An 18,707-nucleotide genomic window follows, 5' to 3' on the forward strand; every position below is an offset into this window, starting at 1 on the left:
TCTCCTTGGATGTCTGCAGCTCTTGCCCTTGGCACTTCGCCAGTAAGAAAGGAAAATTCTTATGATAATAAGTTGAAGGACATCACAACTCATGAAGAAAAAGAACCACTGAATTCTGTATTTTTCCTGCCTTATTTGGGGCATCATAGGTGCCTGTGACTTCCTGAATAGGCTGTGGATATCCAGAGTCCCCAGCACAGAGCCTGGCACTTGGCACATGCTCCCAAATCATATCTTCTCTTCTCTCCTTTTTCTTCTCCTAACCACCATGGCTATTGCTATCCCCTTTACTATTATTTATTAATATGTCCAACCCTTCCCAGGACCAGCCCGACCTCTTCACTGCCATGGAGGCTTGAATGTCTTTCCAAGTGGGAACTTGGTCAGTTCTATCCTTTCTGGCCAGGATGTCAGTATATCTTAGCCCTGAAAAAAGCCAGATGCTTTCAGAATGGACATAATGCCCAAGTGATGCCTAATGCAATAACAAGGTCCAGATGGTTTGGGAAAACAAAATTAGATAAAGACAGCTTGAGGGCTCTGCTTAAACAGAGAGCCCCTCTTGTAACCAAGAATCCATTTTGTTTGTCAGAATCTCATCACTTGTTTCCAAAATTTCCCCCTCATTTTCCTTACATGACTGTTCCCCTGAGGGGTGCAATGAAGGCCGTCTCTCCAGGCCAGGAGCAAGAGTACCTGCTGCCTTTAAAGTGTGATGTTAAGAAGTGGGAGCTTTAGCTTCCTTAAGAGCTCTGGTAAGTCCTCAAGTTGGCCGTGGTGGAGTCCCATGGCCCAGGGTCTTATCCTGAGGATTGCATTTTCATAGACTACAAAGTTACTTAAACTCTCTGGGCCTCACTTTACTAATCTGTAGATGGGGCTAGCAATTCCTACCTCATAAGACTGCCGTAAGGATAAATTGAGATATTATATCTCCAGTGTTTGGCCAGGTGCCTGATACTTCCTGTGATAAACAAATGCTTAGCAGTACTAGGAGGTCATGATAGGGTAGTGATAATTTATCCAGAATATATTAAACCTCAGGGGAACTGATCCACCTAACTTACAAGATGCTAACTGTGATGGTTAGGTTCATCTGTCAACTCAGCTATGTTATGGTGTCCAGTTGTTTGGTCAAGCAAGCACTGGCTTGACTGTTACAGTGAGGATATTTCATGGATTTGAATCGTTAGTCAGTTGATTGCATCTATGGCTGATTACATCTACAATCAACAGCAAAGACTGACTTCAGCAATGAGAGAAGTCTCATCCAATCAGCTGGAGGCTTGAAAGGGAGATAACAAGGATTTCAGCAGTCAGCAAGAATTTCTATCACTATTCCAGACAGTCAGCTTCTCCTAGGGAATTCAATGTCATCTTCATGACATTTCCAACTTGTGGCCTGCCTATGGAAATCAGACTTGCCAATCCCCATGGATAAATCTCTTTAAATTTTACATATCTATATCTATATATCTATATATATCTCCTACAGCTTCTGTTTATCTGGAGAACCCTGAATAATACATTGACCAGCTGACAAACCAGAGTGCTGATGATAAGAAATACATTTGCCAGGTAGTTTAGAATATTCAAGTCCAGCAGCATCCTGCAGATTTTCAGGGGGGAACAGTGGGTGTGCAATCCATGCAAAGGGAGTCAGCTGACCTTTAATGGGAATGGCACTAACTCTTTTATGGCCCAAAGCCACCAAATTCATTGCAAAGATAAGGACCTAAGTGCTGGCCAGCCAGTGAGGGAAAGACAAAGGTCTTTTCCTCACTATATTGCATTCTGACTTTCCATGAAAGCATCTTTCCTTGAGCCTACCCAGCTACCATCTAGCTATCGAGCGGCAGCCTGCTCTAGTTACCTCTAGGTCCTGAGAATATTCCCGGGTCACCCCATTCGGACCAGCTGTTTCCAGACCTCCTCAGCAGGACAGTGACAGACCGTTCCAGGAAGTGGGAGACTTCTGCAGGTAGCTGTTCTCACATGTGTGGTGTTGGCTTTTTTAGAACTTCCTTCTCAATGTCTTTCCTGACATTGACCCCAAGTTCTGTGGGCTCCTGACTGTAAACGTTGGCACACTGGGTACAGGACCCCATGTGATTGTCCTCATTCCCCTGATGTGGAGGTTGCTCTGTACTCCAGATAGAAGGTAGGGGAGGTGCAGGTGGACCTTTGATCTTTTCCTTTTGTGCCACGTACTCTCTGCTTTATCTCCAAAATCTTATCTCTCTTCTCAGCCTGCAGTGGTATTTTGGAACTGGCTTGTACAGACTCACAAGAGTTGATTATTAGATAAATATTCAGGAATTTTGCAAGCTGATCTTTAAATTGTTGTTAGCATGAAATCAGCCATAGAAATTGGCAAGTGCTATGAATCAGGGTCTTTTCCTTCAGAGTGTGGGTTTACCAGTACACCACTATTGATCTCCCTCCTGAACTTCAGGACAGCCACCTTCCCAGTGGACATGAACACCTGGATGACCCACAGATGCTGTGCCATTTTGGATGTATTGTGTCCCCCAAAACTCCATGTTCTTTGATGCAATCTTGTGGGGGCTGACATATTAGTGTTGATTAAATTGGAACCTTTGATTGAGTGTTTCCATGGAGGTGTGACTCAATCAACTGTGAGTGAAATGTTTGATTGGATAATTTCCATGGAGGTGTTATCCCACCCATTTAGGGTGGGTGTTAATTGGATCACTGGATTCGTATAAAGGAGTTCACAGAAGGGCCCTCAGAGCAACTGAGAGTGACATTTTGAAGAAGAGCTGCAGCAAAGAGAGGACAAAATGCCCCAAGAGCCACATTCTGGAGAACTGCCATTTTGAAACGCAATGTAGGAGCAAGCAGACGCCAGCCACTGGCCTTCCCAGCTCACAGAGGCTTTCCAGATGCCAGTGGCCTTTCTCCAGTGAAGGTACCTCTTGTTGATGCCTTACCTTGGACACTTTATGGCCTTAAGACCGTAACTTTGTAACCAGATAAACCCCCTTTATAAAAGCGAATCCATTTCTGGTGTTTTGCATAACGGAGGCATTAGAATACTGGAAAAGATGCATCAAATTCAACAGACCCCAAATTTAACTCAATTTCCTTCCTCATAAACACTCTCCTCCCCTTCTATTCTTTGTGTTGGTGAGTGGCACCACCAGAGGCCAGGGATCAGAAAATTCTGGTAATAAGGGGGTAGAGTCATGAGCTCAAGCAGAGGGACAATGGTCCAGTTTGCTAAAGCTGCCAGAATGCAAAATACCAGGAATGGATTGGCTTTTATAAATGGGGTTTATTAGGTTACAAATTTACAGTTCTAAGGCCATAAAGCTGTCCAAACTAAGGCATCAACAAAAGGATACCTTCACTGAAGGAAGCAAATGATGTTCAGAACACCTCTGTCAGCTGGAAAGACATGTGGCTGGTGTCTGCTGGTCCATTGCTCCTGGGTTGCATTTCAAGATGACTTTCTCAGTATGTCTCTGGGCTTCTGTCTCTCTTATCTTCTCTCAGTTCTCTGCTTGGTTCTTCTGGGGAGATTTCTCTCTAAGCATCTCAAGTCCTCTCAGCTTCTCCAGGGCAAACTCTGGGCTTCATTACTTAGCCTAGCTTCTCCAAATGCCCTTCTGTCTGCATCTCCCAACATCTCCAAGCATCTGGGTCTGTGTCAGCTCAGCTTATCCCAGGGGAAAATTCTGGATTACATAGCTTAGCTTCTCTCCAAAATGTCTCTCTCAGCTTCTCTGAGTTCCTTCTCTCTATGAGCTCTCAAAGTACTCTAGTGAACTAATCACCAGATGGGTGTGGTCGCACCTCCATGGAAACAACCTAATCAAAAGGTCCCACCCTAATCCAAAGACTAATAAGTCTGCCCCCACAAGATTGCATTAAAGAATATGGTTTTTATGGGGGACATAATAGCTTCAAACTAACACAGACAACTTCAAAGACAAGGGAATAACAGCATGGGTGGCTGGAGAGTGAGTCCAAAAGTAAAGCTCTGATGCTTGAGGACAGAAGTTCCCTTTCTCAAAAGAAAAGGAAGAGATCATTTAATCTCTGTGGGAAGGGGTGAGAAAGTAGTATTTCACCAGTCACTCAAATAAGGGTAGGAATTGTCTGGAAGGGACCTCACCCTGACTTGCTTAGCCCTTTCCTTCTCACTGGCCAAAAACAGTCTTGGAAGCTACAGCACCACATTGACAGCTCCACATTGCTGACCTGGGTCCCTGGATGATTTGATGGTACAAAGCCTGCCTGCACTCCCTGGACTGTCACATGAAAGAAAAACTGTCTTCTCTGAGCCACTGAATTCTGAGGTCCTTTTGTTATAGCAGCTTAGCCTTTACCCTAACAGCCTACTCACCTACACACTTATCTTTATCTGTACATTTTCTTGCCATCTTCTCATCAGTCTCAGAGGTTGAGATGTACTTCTACCTGCAAAGGCCAATTCCTGCCTCTCTGCTTTTCATCCCTTCTCCTCCATCCACCTCAGGATTTTGCTCCAGTGAGTATTCCCTCTCTCTCCTAAATTTCTATATGCCCTGTTTCTACTGGCTGTGTTCCCTCAGCCTATAAACTGTGTCCCTACACATCTCTCACACCCTCCAAGAAAACCTTCTGTGACCTTTAGATCCCTTCTATCTACTACCTTTTCTCTCTCCAGTCCTTCTCAGCCACGTTCTTTACAGAAGCAGCTGATGTTCACTGTCTCCATTTTCTCAATTCCTATTTACTCCTCAACACCCTGAAATCTGGCTTTCATTGCCACACATTCTTCTGAAATTGTTTTGAGGTTCCCCACTGCTTCCAAATTTTTAAATCCAAAGGGCATTTTTTTTTTTCATTCTAGCTCCTGCTTGTCCTCTCAACTGTGGATAACACTGTACCCTTACATCACTGGAATGGCACACTCCTTCGGCTTATATTATGACTCAGTGCCCTTCCTTGGCTCTTTTCCAGTGCCCACTCATTAAAGATTGGTGGTTGTTTGCAAAGATTCTGTTCTTACTCTTCTCCCTCTACATACATGACTCAAACAAGCCCATGGCCCCCTTGTAGTCTTGACCACCAAGAGATGCCCCAAATCATATATCCCCTCTAATCTTTCTCCTGAACTCTTGACTCATGTATCCAACTGCTGAATTGACATCTTGAACATCTTATGGACATTTCTTACTCCATCTGTCCAAAACTGAACCTATTATCTCCCCCTCCCCAAACTGCCTCCTCCTCCTCTAGTTTTCTCTGTTGGCCAGTGGCCCCACCACTTCCCCAATCACCTGTGCTGGATTTAAGAGTCATCATGGTCCCTTCCTCACCCTCCACAACTACTCAAGAATCAATTCTTTTGCCTTAGGTATCACAGGTATTTCCCAAATTCACCCCCTCCTCCTCACCCTTTATGTCTAGACAATTGTAACAATTTCCTAACTGATCTCCCTGCCTTTACATTTGCCTCCCTCAAACCACCCTCCATATTGCTATCTAAATTATCCTCTTAGGGGCAAACTGACATATCATTACCTGACTTATAGTTCTCCTATGATTTTCAGTGTCAATAAAATTAACTGCAAGCCCCCACCATCGCACACAAGGTTTTCCCCATGCTCCTATGCAACACTCCACCTCATGTGTGTGGTCCCCACCCTACCCTCTATTGTCTGGAAACTGAACTCCCTGGGCTTTTCTCTGCCTGGAACCCCCCTCCCCGCTGTATTCATTGATCTCATTCTTACTCCTCATTCAGACTCTGCATCATTCCCTCCAGGAAGCCTTCCCTTCAGCACCAGTTGACCTAAGTTCCCTACACCCCCCAACCTAGTGCTCATAAAACCCCCTTTGCATGGCTCTATTGCACGTCTCCCATAATATTATGAAATATATTTTTATTGGTCTGTAATGGACTTTCATTATTCTTTTTGGTTACCTATCTTAACCTTCTTCTGATGTTTGGGTCACCCACCATGTCATATAAGCAGGGCCTATTTCCCATTACAGAAACTGAAAATGTCAGCTACTCACTATCCCAGTCTTCCTTTCAGCTGCTGACTAGTCTCCTCCAATCAGATAATCTTCTCCAGACTTGACCCCAAAGCTTCTGGCACTGAAAGGCAGGAACTCTGGAGACTCCATTTGGGTGAGGATAGCCACAGCATGGGCAGCTCTTCCAGTGGCCTCACTGGGGTCCCTTTCGGTGGTACCACTGGTACAAGCTGTGGCATGATTGCAAGCCTCTGTCCTGGCTGTTCAGGTGAGTTCTACAGTCTTCCTACATTCTGCACCAGATTCTGCAAGCCACAGTACCTTTTAATAAATCCCTTTTCTGCTTAACTTAGCCAGATATGGGTTCTTTTGCAACCATGCATCCTGATGGTGATCCTCCACAATGAGACTCTGAGTGACTTCAAGACAAGAGTATCTTCATTGCCTTTGTACCCACAGTCCCTGGTACAATTCCTGGCACACAGTGGGTGTCTCATTTTTCCAGGTTGCTATGAAAAATACCACAGAATGGGTTGACATAAACAACATGCATGTATTGGCTCTTGGTTACAGAGGCCATAAGTCCAAATCAAGGCATTGGCAAGACCATGCTTTCTCCCCCAAATCTGTAGCATTCTAGTGCTGGTTTACCAGCAATCCTTGGTGTTCCTGGGCTTGTATTTCTACTTCCTGTCACATGGCAATATCCTCCTCTTTCTCTTCCAGGTTCCTGCTGACTTATGGCTTCTCCCTGTGGTCTTCTTTTATACTGCTTTTCAGTTTTTTTTCTCTTTATAGGGCCTCCAAGTAATCTGAATTAAGACCCGACCTCATTCAGTTGGGCTACACCTTAACTAAAAATGGCATCTTCAAGAGGTCCTATTTACCATGGGTTCACTCCCCCAAGAATGCATATTAACATTAAGAACAAGTCTAAATTGGGGTACATAATTCAATCTGCCATGGTGGGCATTCAGTAATAGCTATATTGACACATAGACTGCCACTAATATAGAGGCCCAGCTCAAGGAGACATTTAAGCTTTCTCTGGAGTTTTTATCCTTTTCCCTCCAAGGAAGCAGAATCAGAGCAGATAACAACTATTCATCTCTTGCATGCATGGGTGCTCCCCTGCTCAAGGAAATGTCTGTTTCTATTACCTCCATTCTCCCACCCCTGCTTCCTGTGCTTTCTCTCTGCATGGCCTGAACTTACAGGAAGGCAATCTTTTGCCTTGCTGATACCACCTTCGCCTTCCTCCTCTTAACTGGGTTAGGAAGGTTGAGGTGCCCTTTCTTGCAGGGCTTGGCCAAATGTATTCCATGCAATATTTATGCTCTGCCTGCAGCTGAACTTCCCAAGCTGTACCCTGTTTATGCATTCATGAGGAAAGGCTCAAGATAATGTCATTTCATCAAATGAAGCTGAGCCTTGGCTCTATGCTATGAAGGATTAGAGCAAGTTTTTTCTTTGTTCATAAATGTGCTAGCCTTAAAATGCTGTGTTTTGTCAGAGACAGCTGATTAAACACCTCTGAGTATCTGTCAGTGCAAACCATGAGATCATTAATTTATACTGTAAAAAGAATAGCTGAGGAAGTGTGACTTAGAGTGGTGTCATTCCTTTCCTTGTTTGAAACAAATAACATTTAAGTCTTTGGAAAACATGTTATGAAAAATCACCCTAATGAATTGATGTTTTCCAGAGTAACATCAGTGGTGTCACTTCAGTGCTGATCTGTTTCAGGCTTCAAAATGGATATTTTAGTCTTAATAGCAGGTGTCCTGAAATGTAAAAGCTTCTAAATTTGCTTGTACTTGAGAAGATTTTGATCTTCCTCTTCTCTTTCTCCCTTTTCTTCATTATTTCCTCATCACCCACCACAGTCTTACCATCACTATATGGTTTTGAAATAATTTCTGCAGCTTGTTAATATCTTGGCCTGGAATCAGAGATCAAGAGTTGCATCTCCTGTTGGAGTTTGCCTGGTAGGTTTGTTTTGAATGCAGGATTTTGAAGGAGTGTCAACTGTGACTTTCCAAACAAAATATTTCAGGAGGAAAAAGCTTTCTTTCTGAAGGTGTAGAGGTTGCATTTGTTAGGTTTTACAAAGTATATATAAAATAGGATGTGTTTATACCATTTTAATTATGAAAACATCTTATGAATCTTTGTCTTTCAGTACAGAATTCTGGTTTGTAGTGACAGTCTTTTAAATCTGCTCTTATTTCCCTTTTGATCCTACAGTACCTTCTACTCTCCATAAATGAAAAGAGAGACCAGTCAATTTGCATCTTAACAACTATACAACAGCTATTTATCACTTTGTACTATACAAAGCTTGCCCACATTGATTATTTCATTTGATCTTTACAATAACCCTATGAAGAAATCAGGATCCTGTTTTACTGGTGAGAAAACTGTGTCTCAGTCATATTTGGAAGGACTGGTTCAAGATTGCATAGAATTTGTAGATAGTTCAAGTCCATAGACAATTACCTTACACTTTGTGTTCAGAGATAAGGGTACATAGACGAATTAACACAACTTCTGCCTTCAAGCTCAAAGTCTAGCAATTGTGAAGCCAGAAATTTAACCTTGATTTTGAATCCTTGTCTCTCTTCACTATCTGAGATTGAAGGTTTGGGCTAGCCTTAGGCAAAATCCTTAGGTCTGTATAATTTGCTTCCACTAAGCAGCCTCCTCTCTTCTTTACCCTCCTTTCTCTTCAAGCACCTTATCCTCTTGTGCTTTCCAAGGCTCTCTCTAAAATTTACCTTCCAAATTCCCCAAATATTTTCCTCCTTCCTCTTCTCACAAAAGCTGAGCCTGCCTGGGTCTCAATCCCATTATGTCTGGTTTGCAGCTGCTGAACCTTAGAATCATTTTCAAATTTTTTGACCTGAACCCATAGCTCATGGGGCTTCTACAAGAGAACTTTTAAAAGGTGCCCCTTCCCTGGAAGCCATAGCCCTGCACCGGGTTGCACAGCCTGGCAATCAGAGCTACTCCACCCCCTCAGCCAAGCACTCTTGTGTAGGGCACAACCTACACAGCGACACAGGGCAGCCAGCACAGTATGACAGGAATTTTTGGATCACCTTGGGTTGGTGGGTTTTGCAGTTCCATGGTTGCTGTCCATGGTCCTGAAAAATCTCAGCCCTCCAGGACCTTGTTTCTTTTATTTATCTCTAGGTCCCCAATGATTCCTGTCAAATGCTCCAGTGGCTCATAGGTTTTCTTTCTTTCTTCTTTTTTTTTCATCTTGATAAATGTTTTGCCATTTTACACTGTCACAACACAAATAGCACCCGCAACTCAAGTATCACAACTTATGAAGGAGAGTGGAATCAGGGGGTCTCTTTCCAGTGGATTCAGGAAGCCCAGCCCCACCACTTGCTAGTGGGATCTTGGGTGAGTCACTAAACCTCTCTGGACTTTAGTTTCCCAATCTTTAAAGTGAGGGTAAGAATTATAAATAGCAAGTAGTACTGCTTTAAGGATTAAGTAAGATAATGTATGCAAAATGCTTTGAGAGTATGTTGTTTGCAGGAAAAAAATCAGCAATTATTTTCCAGAAGTATGAAAGTAACAGTTCTGAATGTGTCAATTAATTGAACTTTAGAAGTTATATCATGTTTGTGATAGAAGCTTCCTTATCTCCAGGAAATCCATTAACTATATGGTCCTTCTTCACCTGTAACAATCAGCATCTAGTATGAAAAACAAATCATACCAATTATTTTAACAGAGAAAATATAATATAGAGAATTTATAAAATGGATGTAGAAGGAGGTATAAAAGTTAAAAAGTAGCACTGCGATAACTTGGAGAGTAACTGCAGGAGCAAAATACAACCATAGTGCTAGAACAACAAAGAGAAGAAGCTAGAACCCTGAAGGTTGGAAGTGGGGCACCTCCTTGCTCATCATGCTATGATACATAATAAGAAATTAGAGACTGGTGACAGCTTGGGTCTAGATGACTAAGATTGAAGGACCTAGTATGTGGTTTAATATGTGATCTCCTCTGTACTAGGCAGTATAGCTCACAGTATCCCTATTTTACAGATAAGAACACCTAAGAAAATTTATTCAAAACTTGAAAAAAGACAAAGGATGTTGCATGTCCTTTAGTGCCATATTGGGGCATTGTCTAACAGATACTTCCAAGGATTATATAATTCTCTAGGAAAATGTACCTTTGCTTAATTTATTAGTTATTTATTATTTATTATTAATTAGGACATAGACCCTTCAATATTATGTATTAGCTTGAGAAAGACTGATAAGCTGCAAATTAATTTTGTTCAGTAGAGAGGCAAATTATTTCTGTTCAGTAAAACAGAGCCCCAAAGATTACAGTTTTGCTGACCGATAAGATAGTAACCAATTTTATATCTAACTTAGCAGTTTTATTCAGCATTCATTTCCTGACTGACTAAATATTTACTTTTAAGTATCCTAAATAAATATCTAATTTTTTGAGTGCTCTTTGAACCAGCCTTACTATCCTGCAAGTTTCCTCCTTGATGAGCTAAATAAATCTTTTACATATGCTCACTATATATATGAATGAATACATGAGAATCATGTTTTTAAAAATTACACTTTGACAACGCTGGAATTAGAGAGAATAATTTACATGGCCAAAGTCACCCAGCTAGAAAGCAGTGGAATTAGGATTCCCACTCAAGTCTGGCTGACTCCAAAGTCCAGGCTTTTTATTCACATTTCAATCTCTCGATGCCTTTACTCCAAAAAACAAATAGTCGATCCTCATTATTCACAGATTCTGTATTTGCAAATTTGTCTACTCACTAAAATTTGTTTGCAACCTCAAAATCAAAACTTTCACAGTCATTAATGGACATGTGCAGACTGGCAAACATTTTGGGTCACCCCATGCCCGTGTTCCCAACTGAGGTCAAACAAGGCAGCACTTTGCATTCCTGTTTCACCTCTCATACCATAGGTAAGTGTCCTTTTAGCTATATATTTAGTGCCACATTTTTGTATGCTTGTGCTCTTTCTTGGTGATTTTGCTGTTTAACATGGCCCCCAACTGTAGTGCTGAAGAGCTGTCTAGTGTTCTAAATGCAAGAAAGCTGTTATGTGCCTTACGGAAAAAATAGGTGTGTTAGATAAGCCTTGTCCAGGCATGAGTTATTGTGCTGTTGGCCATGGATTCAATGTTAATGAATCAACAATATATGTTAATTAGATCTTTAAACAGAAAGATACATAAGTCAAGGTTACATATTGATGGGTTGACAAAAATGTTGTACCAGAGGCTCACTGGAACCTAATCCTGTATTTCCTCCAGGAGGAATGGTTCAGTGTTTGCAGTAGCTTTATAGGACATAACTATCACGGATAATGATGACTGACTGTTTAATAGAGAAATTGTATAAAAAATTGCTGAGAAGCTTCTGCTAAAACCTGACAAAATTGGAAATCAGCTGAAGTGATCAATCAGCCTAAAGCACTAAGGGTATATGTTTAGAATGAGAGAGACCAGAAAAGTTCAACTGCTTATTTAAATCAGGGGAAGATAATGAAAATGGGAATGAGAGAGAGAGGAGGCTGGCAGCAGTGTTAACAGAGGCATGAAATTTAAGACAAAAATCAGGTTCCAGCTCTTTAGGACCTGCACCAATAGCCAGTGACCTGTGCTAAGTCCAAGCAAACAACCTGCCTTCTCCTCCCTTCCTTTCCTGAGTCCTAACTCAGGCTCTCAGACAAGGTTACAAGGGCAGAAAATGCAAGGCAGCTCAAGCAGGCTCTCTTTGATAAATTCTTTAGGCACTTCATGCAGAGTCAAGAGGAAAAATGCTTTTTGGAATAAAAAGAAATGTCAACAGCCATGCAGGGAGGCAAAGCAAATTTATAGATTCATTTAAATTTTTTAGAACCCAGAATTTAGCCTTCAGTCAACTTAAAAAATATATGAAGAACTCCTGGGTACAAGGAACTATGGGAGCACGAGGAAAAAAAAAATACTATCAGAAAGAAACTTACAGATTGCCATGATCAATCTTCCCACTTATTGGTTCAGTCAATATTTTTATTGAGTTCTGACTGTATGGCAGGTTCTGTTCCAGCCCTTGTGGGGCTTGTAAACCAGTGGGAGAGACAGATAATAAAATGATAAACATCTAAAAACATTCAGGAGTGATTAGCGCTATGAAGAAAATATAGCAGAAAATAGAGCTGGCGGTCATGTTAAACAATGAGAATTGATTCACTCACAGTTTTGAGGCTGGGAAAATGTCCAAATCAAGGCATCATCACAGTGATGCTTTCTTCCCAAAGACTGGCTGCCAGTGATCCTTGGCTCTTCCATCACGTGGCAAGGCACATGGTGGTGTCTGCTGGTCTCTCCCTTCTCTTCTGAGTTTCATTGATTTCAGCTTTTTGTTTCCATGACTTTCTCTCCTTGAGTCTGAATTTCATTCTCTTATAAAGGACTCCACTCATAGGAATAAGACCCATCCTGACTGAGGTGGGCCACACCTTAACTGAAGTAACCGCAACAAAAAGTCTACATCCACAGGAATGTATTAGATTTAAGAACACGTTTTTCTGGGGGTACCTACAGCTTCAAACTACCACAGCCTCTATGAGGAACTGAATGAAGTGATGGGAAGGGTGTACCTGGCAGAGGGTATGGCAATTTCAAAGGAGGGAACAGATTTGGCATCCAATGAACAGCAAGAGGCTGATGTGGCTGGAAGTTGCTAGTCAAGGAGATAACGCAGAAGGATATGAGGTCAGAGAGAGGTGGGACAGGGCCAGATCATGCTGGGTCTTGCTGACCAAGGTAGGAGTCTGGATTTTATTCCAGCCATTTCATCCTGGTCCATTTGTTCTGTCCATCTAGCAAATGAGAACGTTGAAGCCCCTCATTTATTAAACAAATACACAATTCTGTGTTGATTCTGTCCTGGGTAATCAGGAAGGTCTACAAAGATGAGAAAGGAATGGCGCTTGCCCTTATGGAGGTCAGTGTCCTGGAGACTCCCCCAAGAGGCCCAGGGAAGCAAAAGGACGCTGACCCGGGGAGGGCCCAAGCTCCTGAGCTCTCCTGTAGTCTCTTCCTCTGCTGATGGCTCCACTGTTCACTTGTTGCACAGTTAGAAACCTCAAAAGTGCCACAGTCTCTTCCTTTCTCTTTACTTCATTGCAAATCAGTCACCAAGTCCTACTTATTATACATCTTTAAAAGGCCCCCAGTACGTCCCGACCTCTTTCCCTTCCACTGCCACTGCCTTAGCTAAATAGTGTTACCATTTCTGTCCCAAACCATTATAAAGGCTTCCCAGCTGCTCTCCCTGCTCCCAGGCTTACCCCACCTCCCTCCAGCTTCCATATTGGTGGATGATTAATTGTTCTAAAGCACAACCCTCTGGGGGTGGGGGAAACTTTTAGTGGCTTCTCATTACCCAAGGTCTGCTAAAGTCCTATTCTTATAGGTTCTATAGACCCCTTGGCCCCAGAGTGTTTTTTTGAATTGATACTCTGCCTCTGCCTCTTCTCCCCACATTCTTGTTCTCCAGCCACCCTGGACTCTTGCTTTCTCTGAATATGCCATGCTCTTGAACTTGCTGTCCCCTCTTCCTGGAATGCTCACTTATGTGACTTTCTGATTGAACTTCTGCTCACCCTTCAGGACTCAATTCAAAAGGCCTCTTCTTGAAGCTTCTTGCCTTCTCTCCAGGCACAGTTAGCCTCTTCTAGAATCTTGCCCATAGTGCATATTTACGTTATAGCACATATTACATTGTAGCACCTCCATTTATTTACTTCTGATTCCCCTAGTAGACAGCCAGTTCTGGAGCAGTTATCAGATATCTCACTCATATTTGTATCACCAGGCACACAGTAGGTGTTATTTGTTTACTGAATGAACTTGATGTTTCCAAAACTGCTTTTTAGAATGTTATTAAGTGTGTTAATAAAATTTTCCAAGTAAATAAGTTAAGAAAGTAATGGCTTAACATAGTTGAATTAGGGCCAATCTATGTAATATGATCCTATTTGTATTTTTAGAAAAATAGGTAAACCTTTATGTGTAGAACATTTTCTGGAAAAATAGATCAGGAACTTTATAGTGCCATCTCTGAGAAATGGGACTAGGGGATTAAAGGAAGAGAGAAAGAGATTTTTTTTTCTTCACTTTTTCCTTATATCATCCCACACTGTTTGATTTAAAAAAAAAAAATCAGGTATGTGCAATAGTTTAACTTTCTTTTATGTTTTATGCAATTTTACTGAGATATATTCACATACCACATAATCATCCAAAGTATCATCATGTAGTTGTGCATTCATCACCATCAATTTTTGAACATTTTCATTACTCCAAAAAAAAAAAATAAAAATAAGACTAAAAATAAAAGTAAGAAAGAACAGCCAAACCATCCCATACCCTTTATCCCCCTCATTATTTATTTATTTATTGTATTTATTTTCTTACTTCTTTGTCTATACACTGGATAAGGGAGTGTCAGTCACAAGGTTTTTGCAATCACACCTTAAGTGCTAGATAGTTTGTATAATCATCTCCAAGAATCAAGGCTACTGGATTACAGTTCAACAGTTTCAGGTATTTCCTTTTAGCTATTCCAATACACTAAAAACTAAAAGGGGATATCTAAATAATGCATAAGAATGACCTCCAGAATGACCTCTCAACTCTATTTGAAATCTGTCAGCCACTGAAATTTTATTTTGTTTCATTTCTCTTCCCCTTTTTGGTCCAAGAAGGCTTTCTCAATCCCACAGTGCTAGGGCCAGGCTCATCCCTGAGAGTCACGTCCCACGTAGGGGAGAGGGCAGTGAGTTTATCTGCTGATTTGGCTTAGAGAGAAAGGCCACATCTGAGTAACAAAAGAGGGTCTCTGGGGGTGACTCTTAGGCATAATTATAAGTAGGCTTAGGTTCTCCTTTGCAGGAATAAGTTTTATAAGGGCAAGACCCAAGATTGAGGGCTTGGCCTATTCAATTGGTAGTCCCAAATGCTTGCAAGAATATCAGGAATTCCTCAGGTGGGGAAGTCTAATATTTTCACATTTTTCCCCAGTTCCTCAAGGGGGTTGTGCAAATACTTTTTTTATTCCCTGCTCAAATTACCCTGGGATGTGTCAGGGCATCACACTAATGAGTACAAACCAACCAGATCTCACTCCCTATTCAAGGTTCTGTGTAATTATGGAAACACTTTTATTTTAAATAATCTTTTAAAAAACAGTAAAATACATGGTATCTATATTTTTAAAAATAACACTAAAAACCCTATATTTAAAGTGTGGAAAATTTGTGCTTTGCCATATGTGGCTTTGCTGCACCCTGCCTGCTTTTGCCACTCCTGGGCTCCCCCATCCCAGAATCCTCCTGGAAAACAAACCCTCCCAGCCATTGTGGGAGAATGGCCTCCCCAGGTGAAGAGACCTCTAAGGAGAGCTATTCTGGGTCATCCTCCAAACAAAGAGCTCTGGATTGATATGGCAGGTGGAACAGAGAGGAGACTACTAGAGAGATTGAGGTTTGGGGTTAGGGGGCATCTGTTAAGTTTATAAGGGACAGTCTTCATTCATGCCACCAACTAATACATAGGGACTGTACCAGGTACTGGTCAGGCCAGGGCCTGGCTGTCCAGCCGAGGCAACCTCTGTTGCATCCTGGCCAGGGCCACCAAGGGGATTGGAGAGGACTGTTGCTCTGTTTAGTGTGTCAAGCATTCCCATTACCACTGGAGAACTGCTCCTCTCTTCTCCTACGTACTTTGGTGGGACAACCAATTTTAGTGTCCCTCCACCACTGATTAGTCACAGGCTGGACAAATGACCTCCACCTAGCAATCATGGTAGCTCACATCCTATTCCTGTTATTGGTTCAAAGGGTGGGCATGAGACTCAACAGGTCAAATTAGAGTCTTCTCAGAGATATAACTTGTGGACACTGGGATAGAGAAGTTACTCTCCTATTTGGATCTCAAACAAAGTCTTTCCTTACAGTTTGGATCTTAAACTGTAAGCCATGTCTCCTGCTCCGTGAAGAGATCCTTTCCAAGGCAGGAGAGAATGAGGTCAGTGTTCAAAGAGAAGAAGAGGTAACAGAGCCAAGGGAAAAAGAAAGAGAGGAGCCCTTGACGGAGCAAGGGTTCTGCCCCGTGTACCCAACAATGAGCACACAGCCACCATCCCTGCCCTTCTACAGCTCAAAGCCTAGTGTAGTCAGAAGACACCCCACAAATAATCACCCAAGGAAATAATTACAAACTGCAGGGGGTGGGGAGCTATCACTGTGTGTAATAGGGATGCCTGATCTGGGGGGAGGGAGGGCAGAGGTCAGGAGTGAAGAAAGGCTTCTCCATGTGTATTAGTTTCCTATTGCTGCTGTAATAAATAACTTCAAACTTAGTGGCTTAAAACAGCACACATTTATTCTCTTACATTTCTGGAGGTCAAACATCCAAAATGGGTCTCACTAGACTAAAAAGATGTCAGCAGGGCTGCATTCCTTCTGGGGGCTCCGGCGAGAATCTCTTTCCTTGTCCTTTCCAACTTCTAGAGACTATCTGCAATCCTTGGCTCATAGCCTCCTTCCACATTCAAAGCCAGCAATCACATTTCTCCAAATTCTACATCTGTTGTCACATCTGTTAAAGGAAAACTTTTAATGCAATTTAGGATCTCATGGCTTTATTGAGAAATTCATGAATTGGGCAGTACTGGCCAGTGGAAGGGAGTGGGGTGGAAAGGGGGAGCTTACAGAGGGCAAATGCAGAAGCAAGTGAGGAAATGTTCTAATTGGCAGATGTTACATTTCTGTTTTATGTAAAGGGATCTTACAAAGTGGAGAACAGATACACATTTGTTAGTATGGTATGCTTGTCCATTCCAATTAAGCTCTCTTTCCTGGACCCAAACTGGTTTATCAGCAGATGTTGCTTATCTGCAACCCTGTAGGGTACAGTCCATTTTCTCAGATGCCCTGCAGGTCAATTGGTTTGTCTTCTGAAAAGTCCCTTCTTGGAAAGGGTCCCTCCTGGCAACACCCCACGGAGGTGGCATTTTATTTTACTTGATACATCTTTTCTGACTCTGATCCTCCTGCCTCCCTCTTTCACTTAGAAGCAACTTTGGGATTACATTGGATCCACCTGGATAATCCAGGATCATCTCCAAACCTCAAGATTCTTAATCACAATGGCAAAGTTTTTTTTTCATTGTAAGGTGACATTTACAGATTGTGGATATTAGATGTGGACATCTTTGGGGAACAATTATTCTGTCTGCCACATTGAGAAAGTAATGTCAGAACTTCAAATATTAACTGAGTGAAATCAGTGAAGGAGGATGGGAGAGCATTCCAGGAAAGGAAGCAGCATGAGCAAGGGTCCTGAGGCAGGAGGGAGGAAGAGCTCAAAGACTTGAGTGGATGGCAGGGGAGAGGCAAATGGTGAGAGAGCAGGCTGGAGAGGACGGTGGGGCCAGAGCTTCCAGGGTCTTGGAAAGGAGTTTGGCCTTGGTCTTAAAACAAATGAGGAATACAATAGGATGTGTCCTTTTAAAATTCCACTCTGGTTGCCAATGGAGAATGAGTTGGGGTGGCCAAGAGGAGACAGACACAGGGAACCCTTTAGATGGATGAAGGGCTGGTTGCCACTTAGACCATCACATAAAGAAAGTTTCTTGGACTTTCTGGGTATTACATATGCACCTTCCTCATAAGCTTTGATGTTAACTTTATCATGGAAAATTTCAAACATATACAAAAGTAGAGAGAATGATTTAATGAAGTCCCATATAAGCTAACTCCTAGCTATAACAATTAGTCAATTAACAGCCACTCTTATTGCATCTATATCTCTACCTCACTTCCCCCATTCCACGATTATTTTGAAGCAAATCGCAGGCATCCTATCATTTCATCCAAATTCACATGTATTTGTATATGTATATGTATATGTACATGAACTACTTTAAAAGAGAACATAATTGGCTGAGCACTAATAAGTTCCTGTAATCTTAGCTTTTGGCTCAGCACATATTTATGGAAGCAAGGAAGGAAGAAAGAGAGGAAAGAGCATAGAAAGGGAGGGATAACTATGTATTTTGACAGCCCGTAGAAAGACTATTCCTTTTCCATCTCTACCCAGGATTCCAAACATTTTCCACATCAAAATGTGCATCCTTTTCCTGTGTCTGCCAAGCTTAGTCTGGTCCTATCGGAAGTCTTCTTTTGAAAAGCCCTAAGCATTCCTGCTGCAGGTTATGGGGTGCTGGGGGAATGCATTCCATTTTCCAGATGGGGCAATAAGGCCTGACTCCTTCTCAGCTCACAGAATGGCAGGAGCTCCCTGGGTTCCCTCCAGTCACTTTCCTGGCACTAGGGGAGGGGCCTTTTTAAAATGACTAAAGAAGTTTACACAGCCCACATGCTGACACCACTCATTTCAAAGACAACTCCAGCTAGGCTTTCTCCTTTCCAAATTACTCAGCATTGCTGGGTGTGAGGGTGGGCGGTGGAGAGGCCTCTAATTACACCTTTCTTGAAGTCTTTTAGTTCTGTGACTATTTCAAGGAGGAGCAGGATAATGACTTCCCGCCTCTCAGTGAAGACACTCCTCAAAAGTCCCCATTCTGTGCCTCTCTCCAGAAAAGGCTTAGTTGTCTGGTGATGCTCTGGTTATCTACTGTTATGAGG

Source organism: Choloepus didactylus, chromosome 4, assembly GCF_015220235.1.
Source record: "Choloepus didactylus isolate mChoDid1 chromosome 4, mChoDid1.pri, whole genome shotgun sequence".
Classification (NCBI taxonomy): domain Eukaryota; kingdom Metazoa; phylum Chordata; class Mammalia; order Pilosa; family Megalonychidae; genus Choloepus; species Choloepus didactylus.